Source organism: Cinclus cinclus, chromosome 6 (genome assembly GCF_963662255.1).
Source record: "Cinclus cinclus chromosome 6, bCinCin1.1, whole genome shotgun sequence".
NCBI lineage: Eukaryota > Metazoa > Chordata > Aves > Passeriformes > Cinclidae > Cinclus > Cinclus cinclus.
The window spans coordinates 35,007,312-35,021,395 of NC_085051.1; positions in this window are offsets into that span (position 1 = coordinate 35,007,312).

Genomic DNA, 14,084 nt, shown 5'->3' on the forward strand with positions numbered 1-14,084 from the left:
TATTTTCCTCTATCCATCTGATTTTGTTTTCACCCATCTTCTTTTATGTCTCCACCTGTACATAAGGATAATCCCAAGGACTGAAAGGGAAAATCTCATTCATAACAAACACCTAAAAACACCCACTCCTGTTAAATCAGTTCCCTATGACAGCTATTGTGGTATCATACTTGTTAGTTTTTTAGTGGGTTTTTTCAGTGGCATAGGGATAAAATGACTTTGTGATGGACCCCAGAGGAGTAGTCCTGGTAGTATTCTGTCAACTTGCTGTCAATTTTCACTCCTTCCCGTGCCACCACTGTCAAGCTCCTGAAACTGGACACTGTTAGCGATGCAGTGAGATCAAGTTGCAATGATATTGCAGAGTAGGTTTGTGAGTTATTAGAGAATATTGGACTACTGGGCTTCTGATTGGTACTATCTTGTGTAGCAAATTTATCCCAGAGAAGAACTAAAAAAAATTAAATGTTGTTTGGCTAGTTGTTTTATTGTCTGGCTTGAAAGAAAAAAGAAAAAGTAAGGAAAAGGGGGGACAAAAGGAAAAAATAAACAAGGAAGGGAAAGAGGGAAAGGGAAAGGGAAAGGGAAAGGGAAAGGGAAAGGGAAAGGGAAAGGGAAAGAAGATTGTTTCAATCCAGAAAATAAAAACTAAAAAAATTTAGGAACAAGATCCCTTAAAATCCCTCACTAATTCATACTAGACATTACTGACTATTTTAAACAGAGTAAGACATAACATAATCAGTAAAGGAAATATTTCAAGAGATCCCTTTTCAATTTTTTTTATTATTCAGAGTAAGTATGGGGAAAATTATCCAAACAACAAAAAATAATAAACCTAATATTTTTTCTTTCCCCGCTAATATCAAGAGATTGCTTAGAAACAAGTGATTTTTAGAAAACAGGCTAATCTCAATATTCATTTATGTTTTCTGAGAGGTTGGGTAGACTTTTTACTGGTAACCTAGAAATTGTCTTTTAAAATTAGAGTCCCACTTTATAAAAAGGAGGGAGTTTTTATGAGACTAGGGACCAGAATTGCATCCAGCACCAAATATCCCTCCAGCTTGTGATGAGATGGTGAGAAATCCATTCTTAGGAATCTTTTGCTGCTGTATTGGTTCACAAATATCTCATTAGCTTCTCTTTGTCCTCTCTGTTTCAAGGGTGTCAATAATTCACTAGGAGCCCATGCCAGCATGACAGTATTCCTAACCCAAAAGGTTACAAAAGTCAACTCTAGGGAACCAGCCTCCATCTAACCTCCTCCAGCTGCTTTTGCAAGGTACGCTGTGAGCACCAAACAAGATCTTCTCCCCAAAACTGGGGTATAGGTAGGCCTCCTACCCTTCAGCCATGGGATAACAGCATGGACCCTACAGGTATGGGGTGGTACTCAGCCTTGTCCTTACTTGACAGAGAGGAAAAATTTTATCCATTTTGTGTCATTTCACTGTCATATGGAAAGAGAAGAAACAGCAGACTACTGTCATATAGCATTGAAAAATCAGCACAGCAGAATCCTATTCAAAGTACTTCCCTTAAAAATTTTCCAGGAATACGAATGCTCCACGCTCAATAGAAAATAGCCACAGCTTGGTCATAACTGAGGAAACACAGCAGAGAACTGTTTGCGATAAAGATAAAGATATCTTTTCCTCACCTTTTGTGACCCCTTCCTTTTGTGCTATACAGGTTCTTAATGAAAAATGTGCACTCAAAAGATAGATATCTGCTTTTCACAATCTAGCATGTGCAAAGAAGAAGCTATTCATAGAGGCAAATGCCCAGCATCTTATTTGAAATACTGTTCCTGCTGATAGCAGAGTGGCACTCAGAACAGGGAGTTTGTATTTGGACAAAACATTTTTTACAGTTACTATGTGATATGACAAGAAGAGAGTACAAAGAAAAGCAATGAGAGGAAGGCAAGGACAAAGCTGATGTGGTTTCATTAAAATTAGTGTAATTACAAAAGTTTTCAGCAGTACCGTATACGTAGGTGCACAGTTCTTTATTGAATACTTGAAATACATCACCCTGAGAATGATGACTCCAAGCTCAGTACTGGCAGGAAGATATGGGGGATCTGATGCCATTTGTAGTCAGGCAGTTATATTCCCTGCTCATCGTGGTTTCTTCCCCTGCTCTTGTTCCAACTCTCTAAGTGGAGTTAAACCTCTCAAAGTCACTTTCAGAAATGGGTCCACAGCACAGCAATTAGACCCCAGGAACAGTTTTGTTGGCTCCAGAAGACTTTAAGATGGGTAGGTGTTTTACTGCTCTCTGGATCCAGACACAGTTCTCATATTCAGGTGTAAAGATGCCACAAAACATTTCCAGAGAACTTTTCTCTGTTTTTAAGGAATGTGTTTAGCCAAAGAAATATAATTAAGACAGCATGTTTGGACTTCACTTATTTTTTACCAGACTTCAAGGAAAAGCAAGCAAAAGAATTTTTCCATCATCCAAAGAGATAGAGCCAGGGGAGACCATGTCATGACTCTCGCATTTTGATACTGTCCATAAACAGCATCCAGAAGGGGGTAACTCTATTTGCTAAAATGTTCTTCCTGGCTTAAGGAAGTTTTTTTAAAGGGTAATGGAAAGCATTTCATTGGTGTGGCTTTATTTGCTTTCTCTTTTTTGTAAATAAGGGACCCAGCTTTCATGTCACAGAAGCTAGCAGAGGAATCATCCTTATCATCAACTCACTTGATTCTGTCTTTGGTAAGTCATACAATAAGCTAGTAACATGTCAACTGACTGATGTGCTTTGGAATATATTTTTTTAATAATTATAATTTGGGGGATTTTTTTTCTCTGTCCAAGCCCAAAGGGTCTTGTATGCTGCTTCCACTAATGTAGCTACTTATGCCATAAAATACTGTCGAAATCAATGGGACTATTTATGGAGTCATTTGCTATTCAAAGGGCTTGATTCTCTGATTATTTATTCTGTTTTTTCAGTAGTGTTACTCTGCTTACTTGAAGAGAGTTACTTCTATTTTAGCTGATGCAAAAGAAACTACAGTCAAAGGTGACAGAGTCTGGCACTAAATGTCTTTGAAAATAGTTGCTTCAAAATAAAGAAAAAATATCTTTGAATAAGTGCAAATCGCAATTTAACAAAAAGCCCAATCTGGACTTTGTATGTTCAGTTGGATATTCCAAACAAAAATGAATGCTCAAAGGTAGCATTACTTTTGAAGTTCAAACACTCCCTATATGCTTGACAAATAGCATCTGTCTAGAATAAAATCTTGTCTCGCTGATGTTGTTGAGACCTTAAACAGAGATCATATTTCATCCTGCAGAAACAGACTTACAAAGGCTTTTGTTAACAAATTTCTTCATTTCATAATGCTTAGCTGCCCCATTTATGGGCCATTCCAGCATATTTCAATTATTTAATTGAGTCCACAATCTGTTTCCCAGTACCTTCTTTCCCAAGGACCTCAAAGATGTGAATGGAGACCAGTCCCTGGGTGAGATGGATAATCTTGATAGCTGGAACTTCCTATTTCACAATACACTTGACACACAGCTGTCCTGAATGCCTGACATGTACAAAGCTTATCCTCTTGCAGGGTGGCATTCGAAAGCTCCCATTTTTGACATTTCCAAGGCAGGCAGGGAGCTAGAAATTATCTACAACTGCTTGTGTATAAGCTATTGCAGGAAATAAAAAGGCTTCTAAGGAGAAGCAGACTTATTGTGCCTGCTTTGCATGGCTTCTCAGTAAATGTGTGCATACTTTCATATTTTATGCACATGTGAAGATCAGCTGTCCCGGTTATGCATGGTGGGTGGCATGCTGTGGCAAGAAGAATGGGCTCCACAGTCGTAATTGGTAAGCTTCTGATGAGCTGACTGAGCACAGTACACATCATGTAGCACTTTTCACATTGCCAAGTTAACAGCTATCACCAGAGGTAGAATTTATACTGCTGGAATAAACAAAGTCAAGGGGAAGTATCTTGCTGAAATGTCACCTCCCACAGAGCTTGTAGAAAGCCATTACTATTGTAAAGGTGCATATATAAGATTTCAAAATTTATATTATGTCTCAAAAGATATATTTCAAGAATGCAAAGCGTACATCAAGGGCAAACAATTATCTTTCCTAGAGATCAAATAAGATTGCCATTTTTTGTAAGTTGAAAACTTCCTGATAGGTTTCATATTATATCTTATTATCCACTGTGATCTGTCTAAATCAACTGAAATAGTTCACTCGAGGAAAAAATTTAAGTAATTTGTGGTTATAAAGTTTTAACTAACCTGCCTTACTTTGTCTGAAAGACAGGGCTATAATCTTGGACAGCTACCAGGAGAATTAACTAGCTCACAAACTGAAAGAACCTTATCTAAGTGGGAAATGCACTGTAGTTGGAGGTAGAGCTTCTCAAGCAGCAGCACTGTTCCAAAGTAGCACCAGAACTGTGGATCTAAAGACCAAAGGTCTTCCCCTTTTATTCTGTCCCTTCTATCAGGACTGTAAACATAAAGATACCTGAGAGAACAGAGGAACTCTCCAGCTGGGGTTGCTGGCAGAACAGGGGTCTGAAAATGTGAACTGAAGAGCAGGGTCAGAAACCAAGCAGTCTGAGCAACATCAGCCCTATAGGTTTTCTTTGGAATGTCTGATGCTGGAGTCCTGAGCAGACTGTGCTGCAAAAGGGAGGGCTGTGCTGCAGGGAAGGATCTGCAGAGCTGGGACAGTGCTCCAGCTGAGTGCTGAGCTTCATCTTTGGTCCTATTCCCTGTACTTCAGGACCAGGACACAAGGCAAGGGTCCTGAAGTGCAGTGACAGTGGGTATGTCTCCATTCTGGTGGGAGCTTATCTAAGGGCAGCCCCAACAACAAAACAGGAACATGTTGAAGGCTCTGATTCTAGCTAATACTGTCTGATATGTTGCTTATGGACATTGCACACAGACTAAGTGTCTAGGAAAAAGGGCATCATGTTTCTGTCTCCAAAGAAGACAACAGACTGTATATGTCACAGAGGCTGATACAAAAAAACCACATTTCCAAATTGACACCTGCAAGTATTGGTGAGGTGCCCTGCCATCTCCAAAATTTCTTGCCCTTGCCCTGGCAGATCCTGCAGCAAGGTGCCATGGTCCCTAAAAAGTGTCAGTTTTAACTGTGGAGCAAATAGAAAGGGTGGGAATGAGTGGAGAATGGGGTGGTTTCATAAGCATGGGTTGCTGGTCAGAGAGCTCCGAGTCCTGCTCAAGCTCCAGAGCAGACCAGCAAGTTCCATGGCCTGGTGATGGGGAAGGAGGCAGCAGCTGCTCCCTATGAGAGGAGCAAATTGAGCCGTCACACAACTCACTGCAGAGTGCTTGCGGGTAACCAGGATCATTTTTTGTTTGCCAGTGGCTATACGTGTCACCTAATGTGGGGCACTGTCACACACACTTGCTGATGATAAAATTAATAGCTGGAATATGAGAACTAAAGCAATTCAAAGAAGAGCAAGAGCCCTCAACAGGGAATTTTTACCTTGGAATAAAGAACTATTCTACTTGAAACCCTTGACATACACTGTAGAACCGTATCTTTTTTTAATTTTTCCCTCCCCAGCCCTTCTCTGTCCCTCTAGCTGAGGTGACCCTGATGCAAGAAATGTATGAAACACGTGCATGTGAAAGCACTATTACAATTAAGCGCTACTACAATTATTAATTAAGATTGCGAAATCCCAGAGCAGTGTCTATTTCCCTGCTTATGGCATCATTCCTCTCCTTGTGCTGGGGGCACTCGAAGTGCTGCTAACAAATTAGAGAATCTATCAAGCTTCAAAAGGGACAAAGCCTGGTCAGGAGGTGTTAAAGCAGCCTTCATCCTTGCACCCAGGGGAGAAAGCGATCTCCGGCAATTCCGGCAGGAAGCAAGAACAAGTGAGTTCGCAGGACCAAGGAGAGGGCAGGGATACCAGGGCCATGCTCTTGAGAGACCCAAAAGAGTTCCTCCCTTCCTGGCTGCTTTGGTGTTCGATTGTTCTTCATCCATGATTTGAAGAAAAGGGGGGAAAGTATTCTTTTATGAAGGGGGAAGACAAGTAAATTATTATTTTGCTTCTTGCTTGACTTGAGGGCTAGAGATTAATCTATTTAGCCCTTTCGCTGGTCTGAATTAATGTCAGAAGGAAGAAATGCACCCTGGAAAATTAGACAGGAGAAGGATCACCTTTTGCTAAAACCGTATTTTTCGTGCATTACTTTATTTGTGCTCATTTTTCCCAAGTCGGTTCTCCGATTGTAAGGAAATATACCAAGTGTGAAATAAACGTTTCGACAAAGTAAATAACTGTTATTACTTCTACACGTCCATAAATATGGTCTAAAACCAATAATTGATCACAGTACTTTTCATTTCTCTGCTTCCACTCACTGAAGGACACCGTGCAACGAAAACCGCGGAGGGCACGGAGCGAAGGAGCTGGGGAGAGAGGGAGAGAGCGCTGCCCTGCTCGGAGGCGGTGGTCCCGCAGGGAAGAGGTGGCACGAGACTTCTTCCCTGCAAGAGAACTCGGAAGGGCCGTCTGAGGAGCGTGGCAACGAAGAAGAAGCTGGTTTAAAAAAAAAAATATAAAGAAAATTTTAAAATGGGCTGGGGAGATGCTGTCCAGGTGGATTGCGAGGACGGAGCTTACAGCTGGGGTCTCGAGGTCTGTCCCCCGGCTTGCAGGACCCCATTTGTCCCCAGAGCCCGGGGTCAGCCGCCGCTTGGCGCGGTAGCGGCTCCCGGGACGGCGTTGGGTCTTGCTGGACATGCCAAGGGCGCGGGCGGAGGAGGGGGACCCGAGGGTCCGACCTGGCTCGGGCCGGAGCCGCCTCCGCTCCCGACACGTCGAGGGGCATTGCCTCAGCTTCCCGACAGCCCCGCAGCGCTCCCCGCTCCCGGCCTGCCAGGGCGGCGCGGCCTGGGAAAGGGGCCGGCGGGGTTTGCTCGTTCCCGTCGGAAGCAGGGCATCTAAGGCGAGACATATGGCAATGCTCCCAGGTATCCCTTAGAGACCTCCTGCGGCGGAGGTTTTAACCTCGGAGTGTTTTAGCCTCCTCGTCTCCAAAGGAGTCGAGATCAAGGATCCTCTTCGTGATAGTCCCGCTAATACCAAGCCTGCTGGCAGGGTCCTAGGAACCCATGGAAAGAGAAGCTGATACGACGGCTCGGAGGTGTCCGTCAGCGGACACCTTTCCCTCTTAAGGGAACGGTGCTCTCGGTTTCCTTCCCATAGCGGCTGCAGTGCGGGGCTGCCGAAGTGGGTTATCACCTGGGAAATTAGATAGTCAAACGTAACCACTTCTGTGGGAATCGGGAAAGCACAAGGAAAAAAAAAAAAAGAGAGAGAGAGAGAAGGAAAAAAAATAGGAGGGAAATTATAGGTTTTCCTTTAATTTATCTGCCTAGGCTTCCAAGCAGGAGGGGAAATGAGCCCTTTTCTGCTAAAGAAATTTCTGTGCATTCCCGATCGGAACCACATCTCTCCACTGCCAAGCAGCTCTCTTTCGAGTATGTTCACATTAGGTATGATGTTCATAATAATAACAACAACCCCGAGAATTATGAGACAAGAGCACGTTTGACAGTGTTTGAAAAATTCAAATACAGCTGCATCGGCTTTGTCTCTGGTTCAGTCACATTTATTTCTCTAGGCTAGGCAGACAGCCTGAGTGAAGCATGACAATGAGGTTTGTAAATAGCAAATGGAAGGGTTTGCTGGGTTGTTGGGTTTATGTTGGATTTTCTTTTTTCTTCCTCCCCTCCCTGTTTGATTTTATTCTCAATCCAAATAACCTTCTCCAGTGAATGTTTCAGACAAGAGAATGTGAGAGGGAGGGGACGAGGGGGGCTTATAATTGCAGGTTCCTTTTGGAGCTGGAATTAAAACGCTGACGGCGTGTGTTGCAGAGGAAAGGTGCAGAGGCAGACTCCGCTCTGACTGCAGGACGGCTGTGTTGTCACTGCTACAGCTTTTATTTACAGCCAAGCACTTGAGAGTGAACGACGCTTCAAAAGCGCCAAAGTTCGGGGTCCTACTCTTCATGCCGAGATGCCAGGAGCACCCCAGGCGGGAGAAGGACCCAGGCCCGGAGACCCGCTCCCTCTGCCCAAGGAGAGCCCCAGGGCCGGTGCTGCCTCTGGGCAATTTCACACTCGCACCCTTCCTGCACGTCCTGAAAGTGGGGCTGGGGAGAGATCAGATGGAGATGGCTTTAAAATGTCTTAGTAGAGCGAATAGGTGAACATTAGGACAGCGAATTTCGATCGGTTACTGTTGCCAGGTTCAAGTGTTCTGTGCTTGGCACTGCGTACAGACCTGTACCTCAACGAAAGCACTGAGGTTGGGGTGAAATTAATAATTTCTTTTGCTTGCACCAGAATCCTCTCCCTTATTCAAGTCAGGTCGTCACTTCTACAGATCTCTCCTGCTTTTTCTGGGTGAGAAATGTATCCCTGTCTTTTGTCAAGCTCTGATTCTCACTTTCTCCGTAGCATTGTCTGAGGGGGAAAAAAAACAAAAAACAAGAAACAACAACAAAAAACCCACTCCGTTTACTTCAACTACTTGGACCGGTTAAAATACATTTGTAAAAATATCTGCAGCAGTTCAAAACTTTCCCTGCTTCCTTATCAAAGCCCTCTTCCCAGTGGAAGAATTGGGAGAGCTTGTTTATTTGTTTTGGGTTGTCTCAAAACTCTCTCAGTCTGTCTCTGGTTATTGCCTAGCGTGCCCGTCTCCTCACGGCCGGCCTCCCTGGGAGATGCTCTGGTCCTGGCAGCTGGATCCGAGCTGAGAACTTCACTTGATGCACAAACAACCCCCCACGTTACCCGCAGAGATTATTGTGTTTTGCTAAGTTTTACTGAACATACCAGTAACTATTTTTCTTAGGCTCTTTTTAGTCACCGTGGCTTCAGCGAAAGCTTTTTCTTGTGGCTGCGATTTCAGTCCCTGTTCATGAAAAAAGGCAGGAGACGGACGTCGGAATCCTTATCTTCTCCTGGGAGGGCAGGAGGCAGAAACGAGTGGAAAGCTTTGTCGCCTCGGGAAGCTTGTCACGAAGCAAGAGAAGCCTGTCCCTGCTCTCCGTAAGGCAAGGAACGAGACTGCAATAATAGAATACAAACATGTGTTTTGTTTTCTATTAAGTCGATAGACCAGACAAGGTCTGCCCCGGGGAAAAGATGACCTGAGCTGCTAATGAGAGCTGACACTAGGATTTAAATAGTGAGGGCTCCTTTCGCCAGCGGTGTCTCCGCAATATTGGGGTTTTCTTGGTTGTTTTTTTTCTTTTTTTCTCCCTTCTTCTTCATAGTTCTCGGAGGTGCCCCAGCAGTGTGTGCAGGGACGGTACCTACCAGAAGGGACTGCCACTCCTGCGCGTCTGCCTTTTTTTCCAAGGAGGTTCTTTAGAAGAGAGGGAGGGAAACGAAAGTGCTTATAATTCTTTTCTCGGTGCCCCATGTACGTAGATGTAAAAGTGATCCGTTTTGTACTGGTACCAACACTGCACCGAAAACTTTAGGGCGTTCGAGGGGGCGCACAGCTGTGGCTGACGCTTAGGAAAGCGGCGGCTGGGCTGGTGCGGACGGGCCGGGGGCTCGGGACGCGTGTCCCGCTCTCGGGCAGCCCGGGCAGGGCCCGTAGCCCCGGGTGGCTTGCACTGGCGGCTCGTAGCCACTGGATGTCGCCAGCGCCGTTCGGATGGCGCTCCCTCCCCGCCGCAGCCGCCGAGCCCGGGGACGGCCCGCGGGCCCCGCTCCGCAACGCACCGCTCAGCACCGCACCGCTCCTCACTGCACCGCTCCTCACTGCACCGCTCCTCACCGCTCAGCACCGCACCGCTCCTCACTGCACCGCACCACTCCTCACTGCACCGCACCGCTCCTCACTGCACCGCACCACTCCTCACTGCACCGCACCGCTCCTCACTGCACCGCACCACTCCTCACTGCACCGCTCCTCACCGCTCAGCACCGCACCGCTCCTCACTGCACCGCTCCTCACCGCTCAGCACCGCACCGCTCCTCACTGCACCGCATCACTCCTCACTGCACCGCACCGCTCCTCACTGCACCGCACCACTCCTCACTGCACCGCTCCTCACCGCTCAGCACCGCACCGCTCCTCACCGCTCAGCACCACTCCTCACCGCACCGCACCACTCCTCACTGTACCGCTCCTCACCGCACCGCACCGCACCGCTCCACGCGGGCCTGCCCGGACGGAGTCGCACACGGCCCTCGCCTTCTCGGCGGGGACCGGGTCCTGTGGGAAACCTCTGAGTCCCAGGGCCGGCAAGGCTTTCTGCGGCCCCGGCCGCGGCTGGCTCTGCTGGCGCTAAGGTGGCCTGCTAGGTGAAGGGCTTGCTTTATGGTGTGAATTTCAACGATAAAAGGGTCTCTGCGGAAGACACGCAGGAGGTTCGAGCCGGGCACCTCAGTAGCGCGTTCCCTTGGAGATGTACGGAGTTTGCGCTACGGCCTGTTTGCAGGGGGCAAAGCGCTGCGGGTGCTTAGCTCCCACGGGAATATGGTCCCATCGGTAAAGGGTACTGCGCACACTGGGATCCCCCGCATGGGGCTCCGGTGCCGCCAGAGGCAGATGCGAAGCACGAAGTCGGTGGCTGGCCCTGGGAAAAGCTCCCAAGCTGAGCATTTCTGTTGTGTGAAGTGCCCGCATTAGCAGCCCGAACACGTAGGGAAAGGCTGACATCTGCGATTTGGTACGAGGCACCCGAGAAATGACAGACCTCCCGGTTCAGAGGGGCGCCCCCGCCCCGGCTCCCGGCGGGGGAGGGACCCACCGAGCCCCGGCGGCCCCTGCGGGAGCGGCTTGCCCCAGGGAAGGAAACCTCCCCTCCTGAGCTTTCCTCAAGTCTGAAAACAGCTACACGACACAGTCTCTAGATTTGGAACCTTCACGGTCAATGCCCAGAAGTGAAAAGATAGAAGGGGATCCTCGGTATAAACTTTGCGCCCGATTCCAGTGGCAGTACAAATAACAATAGTTTCCATGCTTTTGTCCCCGGTTTATAAAAAAACGCGTAAAATCGAGGTTGCACCGTGGGTCATTTTCCTCAGCCTTTGTGCCAACGCACCTCTGCCTTCTGACTCTCCACTGTATAGTTTATACATCACCCCCCTACCACCATCCCTAATTTTTCAAAGCCCATTCACATCACTGGCCTGAAGTAGAAAGAAGCCAGAGCTACTTTATTTTGCAAGTGCCGGCGAAACCTGCCTGGGCAGGAGAGACCCTGGGGAGCCGGCAGTGAAGGCGCGGTCGGACCCAGCGGCGCTCCCCTCACGGCAGGAGGGACCCGCTCAGATCGCTGTGGGGTCCACCCCGCTGTGGGCGCGCACACGCATACCAGGAGGAGAAATTTGGAGACTTTTCGGGGTGGGGAGTAAATAAAAATGAAAATAAGAAAAGAAAAAAAGAAAAATTCGTTGGGGGGTTAAACCCGAAAATAATAATTTTTTAAAGCCCCCTGGCAGAGGAGTCCTGAAAGTTTCCTGTGTCGCTTTTCGTATTTTCTGTATTCTGTAGTTTGTATTGGGATGTTGGGGTCGCTTCACGGAGGAAATATGCCATTTCCATGGATCTGTGTTTGTATGGTCAGAATAGTAAAGGGCACTCTTCTCACTTCGACGGGTTTCCGAGCCCTTGCTGGGCTACGGCTAAATGGCACCTTTACGTACCAAGATGTGGGGCAAAGGATGCATTTTAAGAACGGATAGGAGTGTGTTTGGCATAGCTGACATTTATTGAACTATCCAAAATGAAATAAGTTAGTTACAGATAAAGAAATGTTAGGTATTCCATGACACAATGGTTGTACGAACTGCCTTCAATTAAGTTGTTTTGTTTTCAGGGCTGTTCTGCAAGCATCTTCCACACAGTTGGTGGAAAGGAGAGATCTCATGGGCTGTTCTGCGTTTTCAGAAATGATCAAGTCAATCCTGGGGCGGGGGGAGGGAGGGGGGGTCGCTTTAGGAGAAAAACTGCTGCTTCGGAGAGTTCAATGAATTATTTTAAATGCCCTGTCTCAGAGAAAAGGCCTCCTGTAGCAGATTCCTAGATCGTGTCAAATTATAACGAATTGAATCACAAGAAGCAATTACAAAGCAAATATTGTGATCGGTGTTGTGGGTAAAATCGGAGCCGGATTTATAGAGGAATATTAACTCAGATTTATTTTTTTTCAATCAACATTGATTAGAATGGTGTTAAGCCTAGAGACCTCTTCCTGTAGATGGCGTCCTTTGGGTACTGAGTAATCAATAATAGTACAGTCATACTCAGGAGACTTTATTAAGCTTTGAATAATAAAATAATTGATATATTTTTAGTTATATTTTTATTGAAAGTGAAAACCTCTGGATTTATTGTAAGCAAAAGTGTGTTTCTCCTTCACGTGGATGCAAACAAAATCTGTTTGAATAAATAAGTTGCTTCTGAACATTTTGTTGTCAAAGTGTTAAATGTCCCAGTCATTTTTATTCAAACACTAACATGATTACAGCCAATTATATATTCACCACTGTTCTTTATTTTAGAGTAATTGTACTTGTCACTAATAAAACAGAGACATAATGGATCTCTACTGTTCTGAATTTTAAAGCAATTTTCTGTAATTTGATTGAATTATACATCATCTCCACTACTTTTTTATTTCTATATTTTGAAATCCTATTTTCTTGAAAATTGCAGTTCTATTCCTGTTTTGTTGATCCTGAAGTAACGAAACCTTCTGTAACATTTATAAATAGAGCCTCGTCCCTTTTGAAATGTGGAAAATCATTATTTCAGTTCCAACATACTGAAAGCTTTAGATTGAAAATCTGAAAGTCCTGAGAACAGCTTAAACCAGACCGTTGGCTCAACACGCTGTCTTTGGAAATGAGAAGAACAAGCAGTGAGGAGTAAAATCTCCAGTGTGCACAGGAAGGATTGATGACTTTATTGCAATGATTTGAGGAGTTTCTTTGGGCTCGAACATAGAAACCCATCAAGACAAGCAGCTCAGTTGCTACTATTTACCACGTAAGAATAAAGACAAGGGGAAAACACATGCCAATTACATTCCTCCAAGAATTTAGAGCCACTATAGACTGTCCGTATGTTCTTTTAGGTAGGCAATTATAGGTGAGAAGCCCAGGAGTGACTTGGCTATCTTTAGGAACAGACAGCAGAGATGCAGAATGATACGGAAGTGTATGAAGACACCGTAAACACATACAAAATACTGCGGTGAGTTATTCTACTGCTCCTCGGGTTGTTTCTCAAAGTGAGCTCTCAGAGGGCTGGAGTTTTGTTGTTGTTTTCCAAAGCCGAAAGCATGCCTTTAATTTAGCAATTGTATCAACCATCAACGCGGAGATGTATGATCTGCGTTGTCGACAAACACAAATCAAAAATGATACAAAGGCTTTCACAAGTTAATTTCGTATGACAAAACACGTGCCCACCACAACATACAAAGTTGAAGTATCATTAGCAAACCGTGCGATTGGGTAAAAAGATGGTTTTTTAAGTACAGTCAAACACGAATGTTTTCTCCATTATTGTGTATGGCAAAACTAAGGGAAGGCGCAGGAATGCGCGGGTGGCTCACTGTGGGACGCTTTCCGTAAGCTTTAGCGGGACACGATACCGACCTTCAGTGAGAACCAAGCTTGTTGCTTTTGCGGATTCCCTCTTTAGTATAGCCACAGAAATTAGCTTGAAGCCGCCTTGGTAGGCAGAAGAAAAAATTAATGAAAAACAACTATTAGTATCGCTTAATTAATTCCAACGTGTACAACGACTTGTGAGACTTTTCTTTGCCCTTTCATTGGTGTTTTGAAATTAATGCGAAAATAAAGTGTAATGCCATCCTCTGCAATATTCTGCTAGAAGACAAATAGAAATTAGTTATTTGTTAAGTTTCTGTAGCTACGGCATAATTTCATTACTTGGTGGCGTTTATAGCTCGATTATAATAAACACTGTTTTATAAAAACTCCTAGGAAACATAACCTCAGCGTGTGTGAGCGTCTATGCGAGTGCCCCATCAAA